Here is a 13,822-nt window from a genome sequence, read left to right on the forward strand (position 1 = left end):
CATTGCTAGACGTAGTCATTCTGTAGGGGCTTCCAATCATCAAGATCATAAGTGCGACCAGCGACCTATTTTTTTCCTTCAGATATCATCGATCCACTTGGTGGGAGTTAAACAAATCTTAGTTTTCCGGTGCGTGGTTGCCATTCCAGAAGCTTCGAAACTTCTTTTACACTCTACAGTAGGTACAGTTCGTAAGTATATCAAACAATATAAGTATACATCTAAGGAATCTTTATTTCCACATAATTACACAATAAGGTCACATCTTGACATTTAAAAGGTTCTGCGTGTGTTAGGTTATTTATAAACTAATTTAAGGTTTCGTAATGTGAATATCTGTCGTGATAATTATGTAGATACCTAATGATTACTTAATTAATTATTATTATAGAAACAAAATTAGGAATCCCACTATGGTGTATGCACGCAGAAACCCTATTACAATTTGTTGTACTAATCACTAGCACCCAATCGCATCTCGCGCATAAAAATATTTTTATCTTTTGAAAGGATTATATTTTCTTATGGATGATGTTCTTTTTTTATTTTAATTATACATAAGTCTCTACAATAAAACGCGGAAATATCGACGAAAACAGGCTTTTCAGGACGTACGTGTTGACAGTTGGAATTGTTATTCTTGACCGAATGATTGATTAAACAACTTTTCAAAACTGACAGTTTCTCCTTGTACATTAGGTATATACATGTCATGACACTTACATGACATATGTCTACATGATACTTACAAATAACGTGGCTTTCTAGTGGTAAAAGAATTTTCAAATTCGACTCAGTAGATTCAGAGATTAATTACACCCTAACAGTACCACAAACTTTACCTCTTTATGATATTAGCGTAGATTAGAAAATATTAGAACCCATTGAAGCGCAGAAACCACATTTGACATAATGGCGGTTAGTATACTTTCCAATAATTTCACTTTTGTTTTACATCACTTTTTAGGGTTCCGCAAAGTTGCATTTGACGTTGAACTGACGTTTTTCTGTTACAATTAATACAAAACGCATCTACTCATAATATCCCTAATAATATAAAATTACATACAGACACTATAAAAATTGTATTTATTTCTAAAAATTTAAACATATTTTATACTGACGGGTATCATCATCGAATGCCAGTTTTGCATTTGTTATTTAAATGCATGTTTATCTAGTTCGGTCGAACTATGTAGATCGAGGTTGCGATAGATATTTCACAATATATAATAAATATTGAACATTATGTCGGTGTGGGAGATCAATTTATTGATAATGTTAAATTGTTTGTCACCGAAAAAAGGCTTCAACCTTTTGCAATGACAAAGGTCTAATTTTATAGGTTGTATTTAGCGCGCACACCTATTCTAAAGCAAATGGTATGCGTAGGTTTATAACCGAAAGGAAATTAATTTAGAAATACATAAAGTCACATATTTTAGTGTACATATTCTAATATATGATTATATATATGTTATATTAGTCTAGTATATGATGATATAATAGATTTTTTTATAAAACTATATATTTGCCATATTTTTTTTATTATGACCAATATTCCCATTACCCTCCAACTATAGAAACTTTGATTTCTGGGATTGGAAAAGTATCCCATTTGCGTATCCAAGAATGTATCCATATTTATAAACACAATACATATAAACACGAGTATTTTCAACTATATACCTAATATCACAATGGGACTCTAGCTAAGTGGCACATCGATTCTCTTTCTACGAACGCTAACGCTTCGAAAACTAACAAAATGTATAAGTATGAGTAAGATCCGATCGAAAAATCGATCAAGTGACTTTTCGATAGCAAATGTCATTTCTATACATTTTTTAATTTTGGAAGCGTTAGCGTTTAGCAATAGTGATTGTAACATCATTTAGTGGTAAAGGAAACAACTCGAGCAGGTCTCAGGATGTAAGGACCTTGGGTGTAAGTTTAAAGGACCCTTTCAAAATGTATTAATACTCACCTCCCCTACCCAACGTATTCACCATGCCTAAATTAAACAATTTATGATTAATAATTACCTTCAACACAAAACATTGCACAAAATCACTAACGCTAGGCAGCGTGACGGTGTTCAGGCTGCCTAACAAAGAACAGAACTCAAGTCAACATTTGCCCTCTTATTTTTACCATCACTGTTGCAACAACTGCGTACAAGTACCTACCACCTTTTAATTAAATTTTTATAATGAATATTATTACCATCCGTACTCGAGGAACTCTTGACAAGCCTTAAAGCCAATAATAAAAAAAAATAATCAATTGCTCAAATAAAACTATGGAACCCTCATAACATATAACAAAACGCGGGTCATAACCGATTCATTCAATATCATCGAGGGAACATTTCGCAGGCACAATTTATTAGGATCCTTTAACAAAAGAATTACATCACGTAGCCGCGTAGCTCCGGTGTGATGCATCGCGCGACCTTTACACACAACCTCCTGGTGCTTCAACATCCGGGTCACGAATCACGATACGTTTGCACTAGGTACGAAATGTTGGTGCGAGCCTTTACTGTGGATGGAAAAGTTTTTCACTCCTTCATAGTGCTCGACTGCGCCAAACTAAGTGCTCTGAGTTTTTGTAGGCCTATTCAATTTCATTTATATCATAGTTGTAGTGTTTGTGTATACTAAATAGATACCTACAATACTACATACACAATCCCATGTACATTGGTAGTGGGGGCAATGGGACAGTCTGTCACCGGCGCTTGACCGGGTTGGTCGTGTGCGGTGTGCTTGCCATACCAGTGTAGAAATGAACTAGTGTATGTAGTATTGTAGTCTTCTATTTAGTACACAAACACTACAATAGTCTTAGGAGATTCAGGAGTGTGGTTTTAAAAATGAGAACACCAATGTCGAAGAACAATTTAATCAACAAATCAATTGAAAATGTAACTAAAATAATACAGAGAAGTGTACTCTGTATTATTTTAGTTACATTTTGCTTGAATTTGCTTGAATCAGAGAGAGATTCTTTCTAGTCATAGTCATAGTCATATTTTATTCATAATTATACATATTACTTGTCACAAAATCATTATTATTATACTTAATTATAAATTGTTTATATCAATAAATTATAAAAATATTTTTAAAATCATTATACATTACAGTACTTACTAACAATATATAACAAAATAAATGTCACAAAAGTTTATTTTCTAGAAATTTGTTGTAGCTATAGAAAGTCTTCTCGACAAGCCAAGCTTTCAATTTATTTTTAAAAGTATAAAAAGTATATTTGTTAATTTTTTTATATTTTGTGGAATCCTATTGAAAACTTCTGGACCCATCCCTGTTACTGTCTTCGACGCTTTTTTTAGTCGGTGATATTACAAGTCTATTGGGGTATCTCATTCGCAAGTTACAATCGCTCCTCTTGACAAACTGGCTTTGATTCTGCGCTACGTATATCGCTATATTATAGATTAATAGGCAGGGCAACGTTAAAATGCCTATACAAGAGATCGACCGCCACCGGAATACTGCAACCGACCGTACGGTGAGCGCTTTCTAACACCGTCCGGTCACCCAAATCCAAATCACACTCGTTTAAATAAGTGGTAGCAGCCCTAGACCAACGTTACAGACCGACACAAAAAATATTTTTCGTGTGTCATCGTCATTGAAGCGACAACCCTATTGAGACAATGGACAATTATGTACTTACCTAATACTTATCAAAACAAAAATTGACGAGATTCGTGATTGTTATCACATGTTACCTCTTATGACTGCACGCTGTCTTCGTAAGTGACATAAAAGGTGATAATAATATACCCACATAGGTAATTAGGGTAACTGCAGACGGTGCGTGACAAAACATGCCACACTGTACTTCTTCAGAACACAAATGTTAAATATTTTTTTTGTCTTTAACTTGAAAAAATTAAATACGTTTTTTTAAACAACTATTGCTTTAAAATATATAAATATTGAAAAAAAAAATTGCCACACTGTTGTAGCCTCCTCTTTTTTTAAGTCGATTTAAAATAGTTAATAGTCACAGTAGTGAATGAATTAAAAAAAAAGTGGCCAACAAAGCGCTTCGAGGGAGCAAGCGAGACAACGAACAACTTGGAAGTGAACGGCGCTAATACTCAGAAGTTACTATTGGAAGGAAACTTGAACAAGCTCTAATACTTCAAAGTTGCTAGAACATCTGGTATCGTAAACACATTTAAGAACAGTAGCGCTATTCTGTAACTGTAGTTCTCATAACCAAAAACAAAACTGACTGTCTCTCTATCGATAGTATCGTGTTTGAAAGAGAGAGATGGAGGTGAATTCGAGACTCACGTTGTCGAATTGTGAAACAGTTGTACAGTGAGAAGACACCCTTAATGCGAATCTTCATTTCGCTTACGGTCAGATGCGCCGTTACACAAACGGTTATATAACACCTTTCACCAGGAATACGACTTATACTAGTTCATAACCGCTTTATACATAGCATATTAAGTATTTCAAAGACAAAGGGGTTATAGACGCTAAAGACTACTGGGCCATCGATCACAATACAGAACACCTGATTTATTAGGGTTCTGTATCTTGAAAGAAAAAAAAAAACGGAACACTTAATCACTTTGTTGCCAGTCTGTCTGTCTGTCCGTTTATCTGCCCATTCGAGGAAAAACGTTGTGGTATCGAGTTAATATCAAGTAAGATATCGCATAATAGTGCGCAAGATAGTGCGTGTTGCCAGTGATGACCTATGGTTCCGAGACTTGGTCGCTAACTATGGGCTTCATAAGACGTTGGGGTCCCAAAGTGCTGGAATGGCGACCTCGCACTAGTAAGCGCAGTGTTGGCCGACCCCTCACCAGGTGGACTGACGACATCAAGCGAGTCGCAGGGATTCGCTGGATGCAGGTGGCTCAATATCGTGACGTTTGGAAGTCCTTACATAAGGCCTGTGTCCTGCAGTGGACGTCCATCGGCTGATATGATGATGATGATGAAGATATCGCATAATACGCTGATTTTGTCACTCATTCAGATTATTTCAACGGCTCACGACGAAGTCTTCTTTCTTATAGGAGAGGGGATATGGAGCTTTGACCCACCTCGCTGCTCCTATGCAGGTTGGCGGGCTTAGGGTGATAATATTTTTTTAACGATCAAATATTAATGCTACTGATTGGGACCGATAGATGACCGTTCTCTCCGATACACAAGGCAACATCACCAACTGTCCGCTTCCAATATAGATTGCATCACCACTTACCATCAGGTGAGATTGTAGTCCAAGGCTGACTTGTAATTAATAAAAAAAAACTACGGGCTGAGAACGATAAGAACGAAAAGCTTAGTATCTCACAGCCCGACTCGAGACTTGAACCCAAGAGTCGTATAAGAAACGAAGAACCGAAACGCTTCGTACGCGTCCAGGGGACATCAACTACGTATAGATGCAGACCTCTGCGATGCCTGGCAGTTCTGTGGTAAAAAGGTGAAGAGGGAACTAGATCGAAAGGTTCCTGAGCGCACTCTTCGAAATAAATCCTGTAAAACACAGACACCGACAGACAGGCAACTTTCGGCGATGCTCCAATGATTGCAATTTCGCATTAATTAGTGCCTCGTTACCAATGAGCATTCTAGCTCGGCGATCCACCGAGTCCAGAGCAGCAAGCTGGTATTTGGTTGATCCATCCCATAAATGGGAGCAATACTCCATGCACGAACGAACCTGAGCTTGGTAAAGAGTAAGAAACTGTTCCGGCGTGAAGTAGCGCTTCACCTTATTTAGGATACCGAGCTTTTTTACCAGCGGGTTGCACAAACCGATCTTGAAAAAGACACAAGTAATGTTAAATGAAACACTTGCCAAGAAAAAACAACACTAATCCTAAGAGAAAGAATAACTGACAATGTAAGTAAGTGTCTCTTCGGACGTGGAAATCGTGTCAAGGGCCATCCGAGACACCGCAGGCCATGTCTCGTGGATATGAAATAAAAAATATATATATTTTTACCAATGGTGAGCAGGTCTTTATCATTATCATCTGATAACAATCGTAAAAAATCGATTAACATCACCCTAAGGCCGCCAACACGCATTGTAGCAGGTTGGCGAGCTTAAGCTCCATATCCACACTTTTATAAAAAAAGTTTTTTAATTAGTTCATAAATGAGGATTTGAGGGAGTTATGTGGGTAACAAACATTCAACAAAAATAAACATAGGTACACGTCGAACTGAGACCTCCTCATTTTTTTGAAGTCTGTTAAAAAGGTTGGCCCTTCCATGTACCTACTTAGTGCCATAAAAATAAACTGTTAACGATGATGATATTTCGAAAAAAATCTGTCATTAAATACTTATTTATCTTACCTTTTCCGTAAAACTGCGTTGTCAACGATTCACCACCTTTACACCTGAAAAAAAAAAAACATCATTTGTATTACTGTCTCATCATCCTACAATCGATGTGGCTTCAGAGGTCCTGAGTACAACTCCTGCATGGATGGAAGTTGGTGGGCCTACCACCACGCCAATAGTCCACCACGCTGGGCCAATGCGGATTGGCAGACTTCACACACGCAGAGAATTAAGAAAATTCTCAGGTGTGCAGGTTTCCTAACGATGTTTTTCCTTCACCGTCTGAGACACGTGATATTTAATTTCTTAAAATGCACACAATTTAAATGTTGGACGTGCATGCCCCGGACGGGATTCCAACCCACACCCTCCGGAATCGGAGGCAGAGGTCATACCACTTGGCTATCACGTTCTCATTTATTATCATTAAAAAGTGATCAAACGTGGAGTCTTACAATATGGGGTGATATTATTAAAATGGCAGGCGTCCACAGATCCACATCGCAAGTATCAGTTGTATCGCATCAAACGGATCCTAATATTCTTACAAGTGCGTCCACTGATCAGCATCTTACGGATCGTACGAATCTACCGAAAAATAAAAAATCCGTTAAATGCTATGCCCCCGATACTTACGATGTGGTTAAGTGAACATCTACCTCAGACTAACTAAACCACCTTGAAGTAATATGTTGGGTTTAAACCCCAAATCCCCTCTCCTACAAGGATAGAGCCCTAACCCAGTAGTGGGCAATCAATTGACAGATTATGTTGATCTGTCGCTGATTAGGTACACATCATATTTAAGTATCAAAGATTACAAGCAAACTAAAAACAAATGAAAAAAATCAAAAATTCGTTCTAACTGTAACTCAGTCGAAGAATTTTCATTCCTTTTAAGCTTTCAAACATAATTAATCCAACTGAAAAATATATTAAGAAAACAATTAAAAAAGAATTTGATATTTCAGCTCATTTTAATGAAACATTCGGTCGGAGACTAAAACTTTACTGCCACTTTTGCAGCACTCCTAATTTCACTTGTAGAAAATCAACTCGGGAGATATTTTCACAAAATTTACTCTTGCGGAATGCCTAAAGCCGCAGAGCATTTCGAAATTCCACCGAAAATAATCGCTCTCTGTAATTCCAACGAACAAAGTGGATACAGAACTATAAAGTGCAATGAAAACGTAAATTACTGAAGACACTTGTGTGTTGTTTAAATATTATTACTTATTCCTTTAATCCTTTATTAAAAGACTCAAATATATTTACGTTACTCCGTCGCGTCTATTTATCAGCTTGGAATAAACTCACAGATTACAGATAACAAAACGCATTCATCATCATCATGAACAAACCAGGCTTAACTCACTGTTGAGCACGAGTCTCCTCTCAGAATAATGGCTTTAGTCCACCACGCTGGCCAAATGCGAATTTGGCAGACTTCACACAAGTACAGAATTAAGAAAATTCTTAGGTATGCAAGTTTCCTCACTATGTTTTTCCTTCACCGTTTAAGACACGTGATAGTTAATTTTTTAAAATTCACTTATCTGAAAAGTTAGAGGTGCCTGCCCCGAACCGGATTCGAACCTACGCATTCATGCGGAAAGTAATTTATTAACTAGTGTAATTTTTAGGTTTATATTTGTTGATATTTTATGTATATTAATTAAAATACAACGACAATTAATTGTTGGAAGTGCTAGATAAAAAAATCGAAGCGTTAGCGTTTGTATAAAGAGAATCGTTTAGCCACATGGCTAATACAGGCCCAGATATATTGCACGTAGAAGCTACACCTATTACGTACCTAGCCTTTGTCGGCAAGTGTTGTTATAAATTTTAATGACCAATTCCGACTAGCGCAATCCAACTGCAACTCCGCCGTGAATAATGTGTATTGTATCAATTAAGTTTACAAATTAATATCGCTTATCGAATTTAATAATTAAGTATCGGGAATCATCTCATAATTCACCGCGGCAAATGGGAATACATTAATATAATTAATAATAATATGATGCCCGGTTATATGCGCATTGCTATAAACACCTTCGATACAAAATTTAATTAATTTCGAATATGATTAAAATCAATCATAATTCGAAATGCGATTTTAATTAACTGGTTGACTGACAATCGCTACCTTATTTGCTTGAAGTCAGGCATATTTATTATGGGACGCACCGAAGTCTTGAAGATAGGTTGAAAAAAAAACAAAACGTCCCACCGGCATGTTTGTCTTTGTTGATCATTTAGCTGACAACATAACGTAGCGTAACAACCGACAACGCTACCCAAATAACACAAAAACAGCGTCTTCGCTGGCAAAGATGAAGAATATCTAACTTCAACTGGCCGGGCTTACGATCTCAGGAGCGCTCGGACTGACAAACTAAGGTCAAATGACCACGTCTCAGAAGAGACGACATTAGAGCCACCCATCTCATCTGTTTCTGCATTTCTTCTTAATCGTGCACTCTTGGCAGAGTGGTCGTGGTTGCAGCGATGAGCGACGCCTTCTGTGCAATGCTCCGCCACTTTTGGCGATTGGCTGCATTTTGAGTACACTCCGCCAAAGATGATTGTGTAGCAGCCCTAACCAAATCCGTCCAGCGGGTTGGAGATCGGCCTCTGGATCTTTTGCCTTGGACTTGCCCTTGCACTACCAACCGTTCTGCATTTGGGATTCATCATTTAAACTCCCGATGACGCCACTAAGGTCTAATTATAGAACCTACAGCACTTTAACAGTCAGATGGAAAAATCAATCTTGCTTGTTTTTACGTGGCGAAATCTTCATGGATACTTTTTCATCACCAGGAGGCTAGAAGGATATGTCAGGCTCTTATCTGCCTGCAGTAATACTGAAAACCGTACTCTTCAGACCGGAATGCTGAAAGTATAGGTACTTTCTCAGACGACTCAGAAATAAGGATGGCAAAAGTTCTTTGCCCGGAAGACTAACAAAATGTATACAGGGTAGTCCATCTTAATAAAACACTCAAAAGAAAACAAATGTTGCCAACACAAAAACACATGTTACCTTGTAATATTGTCTCGCGTTATGTAAACGGGTGTACCTAGCTCGTCGGAATGTACGTGATCTCACGCCTCATGGGATTTATTGCTAACTCGGAAAAAATATTGCCTACATTACCGTTGGTAGGCGCAGTGCGTATATTATTAAGTCACTTGGGTAGTCAAATATGGGTGTTTAACCCGTGAACGCCCAAAACTAAACAGCTCATAACATTTAGGTAAAAGAACTTGTGATTTATTGAATCCTTCTCTCAGAATGAGAGCGGTTAGGTTAATAGTCCACCACGCTGGCACAATGCAGTTTAGCAGACTTCGCACACCTAGATAATTAATAAAATTCTCAGGTATGCAGTTTTCCTTACAATGTATTTCCTTCACCGTTTGAGACACGTCATATTTCATTTCTTAAAATGCTATGCATAATTGAAAAGATGGTGGTGCATGCCCCGGAACGGATCCGAATCTGCACACTCCGAATAGAAGGCAGAGGTCATATCCACTGAGCTATCACGGCTCTTACTATACGGAGTATAATACTAATAATACGTATGACCAATGGCCGATGATGATGATTAATCCTAGTTATCTATCATCATCATCCATCGGCTTATTTTCATTTCTTTTGTAGAAACTGCGTAGTACCAATTCCAACTGAAAAACTACTGATGACATAAATAAAAGGCATGGTATTTATGTGAAACATCTAAAGCTCTATACAGACATGGCAACTTTAACCAAAACAAAGTTACTATAAGCTTTTTGCTGTAAAGTTCAGTTTGCAAATTAGGTTGAGGTTGGGTGCAAACGATTAACTCTTTTTTTATTAACTTGTATGTTGTGTTTAGGTTAATAAGTTCAACGAAACATGTTACTATGTTAGGCAAAATAGACTAACATCCAATAAATAGTTCATCTTACATTTAATTAATTTGATTTTGGTACAGCGATTACACAGCTCAACGACTTGAAATTGTCGATTTTAAAAAACATGGTATAAAATCTATCTAAAACTCCTATAACTAGATTATCTGATTTTATTTTATTTCATTATAAATGTTGTTTAAAAAACATCTAGGTTGCTTTAAGTTACATACACTGCTGCGAATTTAAAGCAACCTAGTTCCTATGTGCATACAGTGCATAGAGTGATTTAGTAAAATTCCTAAGCGTTGTGTGAAATTTCCGACATTGCTATGTTAGAAATTTGAAATAAAAAATATAAACTCAAACTTATTACGTAGGGCGCTCGGCAGCAAAACATCCAATCAGCGATTAACCGCGCTGTGTGGAGAGTGCCTAATAGTTTCGGGTCACGATACAGTGGGTACGTAGGTAATGTGGGTCAAGTGGAAATCGTCGATAAAAAACGGCCGGCGGTCAAGAGTCCATTCACACTTATCTGTGTGAGATCGGATTGAGTCCATATCATAACACCAGTAAGCCTGGATTTGTCGATCGAATTACGGTCAAGTCGGAAAATATAACCTTTTTTTTTTCAATATAGAAATCTTGCTCACTTTGAGAACTTGATGAAACTATCACTGACATCGCTTTGTTACGCAGTTGGTATTGATCGATACTACTTGAATTATTTATATATTGGCGATTTATTCTACGCGGTAGGCAATTGTCTTTGCAGAAGACTTATGAAAGTGCTACCATCACGGTATGTTGAGAGTTGAAGTTTCCGTGCCAACGGAACAAAAAAGATAACGGTATTTTCGATTTATCCGCTGTTGGTCGACATGTCTATTAGTCTGTCTCTCGTCTTGCTGCGTATCTTGTGCCTACTGAAGAAGGTACACGATAGAGGAGTCCCTGAGCAAGCTCAAGTCAAGCCCAAGTTACAAGTAGCCCAGACAAATGTGTGTAGTCCCCAAAGCACCTATGTTTTGCTTTGTAAGCCTATTACGTTACGGTCAGCGAGGGGTCGTAAATATGTTAACTAGTGACGGCGGCTAAGTGCCGGTTTGACGCGCTACTTTCTTTCAGGCGGGTGGTGTTTGCAGCGATCTATTACGTATTAGTAGACGCCCCGCGTAGTTTCAGATCCTGTGAGAATACGGGGATATATAGCCAATGACACTCAGAAATACCGTGGCTTTCTTGCGGTAAAAGAATTCTCAAAATCGGTTCAGTAGATCGGTAGATAGATAGAAATTATCACCTACAACACAACAAACTTTACCTCCTTAAAATATTGGTAGGATAGATTAGTTATGTCATGGTGAAAATAAATGAAAAGCATCAAGTGACGCTATAATTATGTACGTAGGCACACAAATAAAACAAATCATATTCTTAACTTAATGGAAGACCAAAGTTTTTTTTTTACCTAGAATTATACTTCCTAACTATACTATATTAAAATTTCGGTGGAAATATTATGAAACTTCGCAATGAATATTACCAAGTAGAAATGAAAACAAAACAATTATCAAAGCACTTCATCTACTAGAGTCAGGCTATACCAGGTACTATAAAGTTCTGTCTTGACGTACCTCTTCAATTCAAATATCTTGCGGTCGAAGGTATGACCTTCTGCAGTTCTGTATTATTTAGAGCATGATACAAAATCCTGGTTACAATACCTTCACCTGTGGTTTAATTAAATGACCTTTTCAGATCTGATGTATGTAGGTAAACCACACAAATGCTTCAATAATCCAGTGTTTAGCGAGTTTTGCTACAGACCATTAGGTCTAGAATTTAAGGATATTCAATAAAATCATAGTTAAGCCTAGGGTTTGGAAGTTTCCGAGTTTTTTCCAAGCACGTAAGCCAACGGTCCTAAGGTGGATTTTTTTAATCTTTGTCAAGTTATCACTTGGCTGCAATCACACCTGAAGTTAAGAGATGATGCAGTCTAAGGTGGAAGCGGGCTTACTTGGAAGAGACACAACTTTATTCTACCCGTCCCTCTGACGGTTTCTACGCGGCATCGTACCGAAACACTAGTTCGTTTAGCGGTACGTCTTTGCCGGTAATGCAGTAATTAGCCACGGCCTAATTACTTAAGCTCATACAATGTCACATAGTAGGAGGGTCGATACACTACGCCTTCTGGTGTAGGGTCGCCATGCACAGAAGTTATCGCCCACCGGAATTAAGTCCTTGAGTTGTTGACGCTTTTAGTGATCCCAATGCGATTTCAAGAACTCAGGCTAATAACGTTTCCGAGGCTCAGACATCATGCGACTAGTCGGAAAACCCTGGAGTTTTTGGTTGTGGAAGTTCGACATAACCTTCTTGATCCTGTGGCGAATAATATTCATTAAAGTTTCCTTACGTTAAAATAAAAGGTTTCACAAACACAACGTCCTTCAGCTGTTCAGAATCTGTACAAAAAAATCGGTCACTTTTACAATAGAAAAGTTGACAATATTAGAAACGGATAGTCAACTGTTAACAGGTTCCGCCTGGCACCAAAGGTCGCCAGTGAAAGTGTGTGATGGGCTTTCGTTTCGCGTGTCCCCAGCTAAAGGTCAATAGCCGCCGCCGCGGGTGAGGTATGCCAAATATGTGACCTTACACAACAATATGCAAATATTTTCTAGAGTCAATAATTTAATTAAACAGTACGGAATGTTTGACAAGTTTTGAACGTTAATTAATAATTCTCCAGCTTATAATAAAAACAACTGATTATTAATTGTGCAACAAGTATAATAAGCAAGTTCAATAATAGACTATAAATGGTTGGATTGAAAAGCTTTTTAAAAGACAAAACTCGCGGTAAATGCGCGTAGTCTAAAAAGTAACACACTTCCTTGACAAAATACCTGGTTACTCTTATTTTAAGCTTACAAACTTGTAAAAATCGGAAAATATATACCCAGACGAACATTCAAGTATGAGAAAAGGAATACGCAAAACGCTTTGAAAATCGGCTTGAAATTCATCGGTGTCTGTTGAAAACACAGACACCGGAACGGCATTCCACAATTTACATGTGCGAATTAGAAACAGTTATGTGCGAATTGCCTGAATTTTACCAACGTTTTATCTAGCTATACGAAAAAAACTGTTTCAAGCTAAATATCTAGTCATTGGGCCATACCGCAAAAATTGGAAAAGTGTCCACGTCAGTGTCACGAGCATGTTTGAAAAATGAAAGTAAAAGTAAACGGCACACGTAGATTAGAAAACCAGCGTAATTTATACCGCTCGAGGTCATGCGTGAATCTTTGTTTACGTCTCATATAACTGCAGATTCAAGAATGTAGTAAACATATTCATCGTCATCATCATGATCATTAGCTTATGTTAATGGCCTATAGCAGCAGTGACGTGCACTTTGGAGACGCAAAAATGTACAGCCTACCTTGAGAACTCATTACGAACCTGTATTTTAGCGGGAACTTCCCATTTTGTACAATTATTACGTATAGTGCTTACCCTAGTAAACA

General features: G+C 37.6%; 1 protein-coding gene across 6 annotated transcripts in view; it reads right to left on the bottom strand.

The window, feature by feature from the left end:
- LOC112054984 (putative polypeptide N-acetylgalactosaminyltransferase 9) overlaps window positions 1-13,822 on the bottom strand; it is a 214,629-nt gene that overhangs the window by 141,568 nt on the left and 59,239 nt on the right. For 5 of the 6 annotated variants that reach the window (XM_052885434.1, XM_052885430.1, XM_052885432.1 and 2 more), the window contains exon 2: window positions 6,375-6,418. The exons of the other annotated variant lie outside the window; for it this stretch is intronic. The gene's annotated coding sequence lies outside the window, so the exon portion shown is untranslated. The remainder of the gene's footprint in view (window positions 1-6,374; window positions 6,419-13,822) is intronic. 6 annotated transcript variants of the gene reach the window in all.

The sequence above is a fragment of the Bicyclus anynana genome, chromosome 14 (assembly GCF_947172395.1).
Source record: "Bicyclus anynana chromosome 14, ilBicAnyn1.1, whole genome shotgun sequence".
Lineage (NCBI taxonomy): Eukaryota > Metazoa > Arthropoda > Insecta > Lepidoptera > Nymphalidae > Bicyclus > Bicyclus anynana.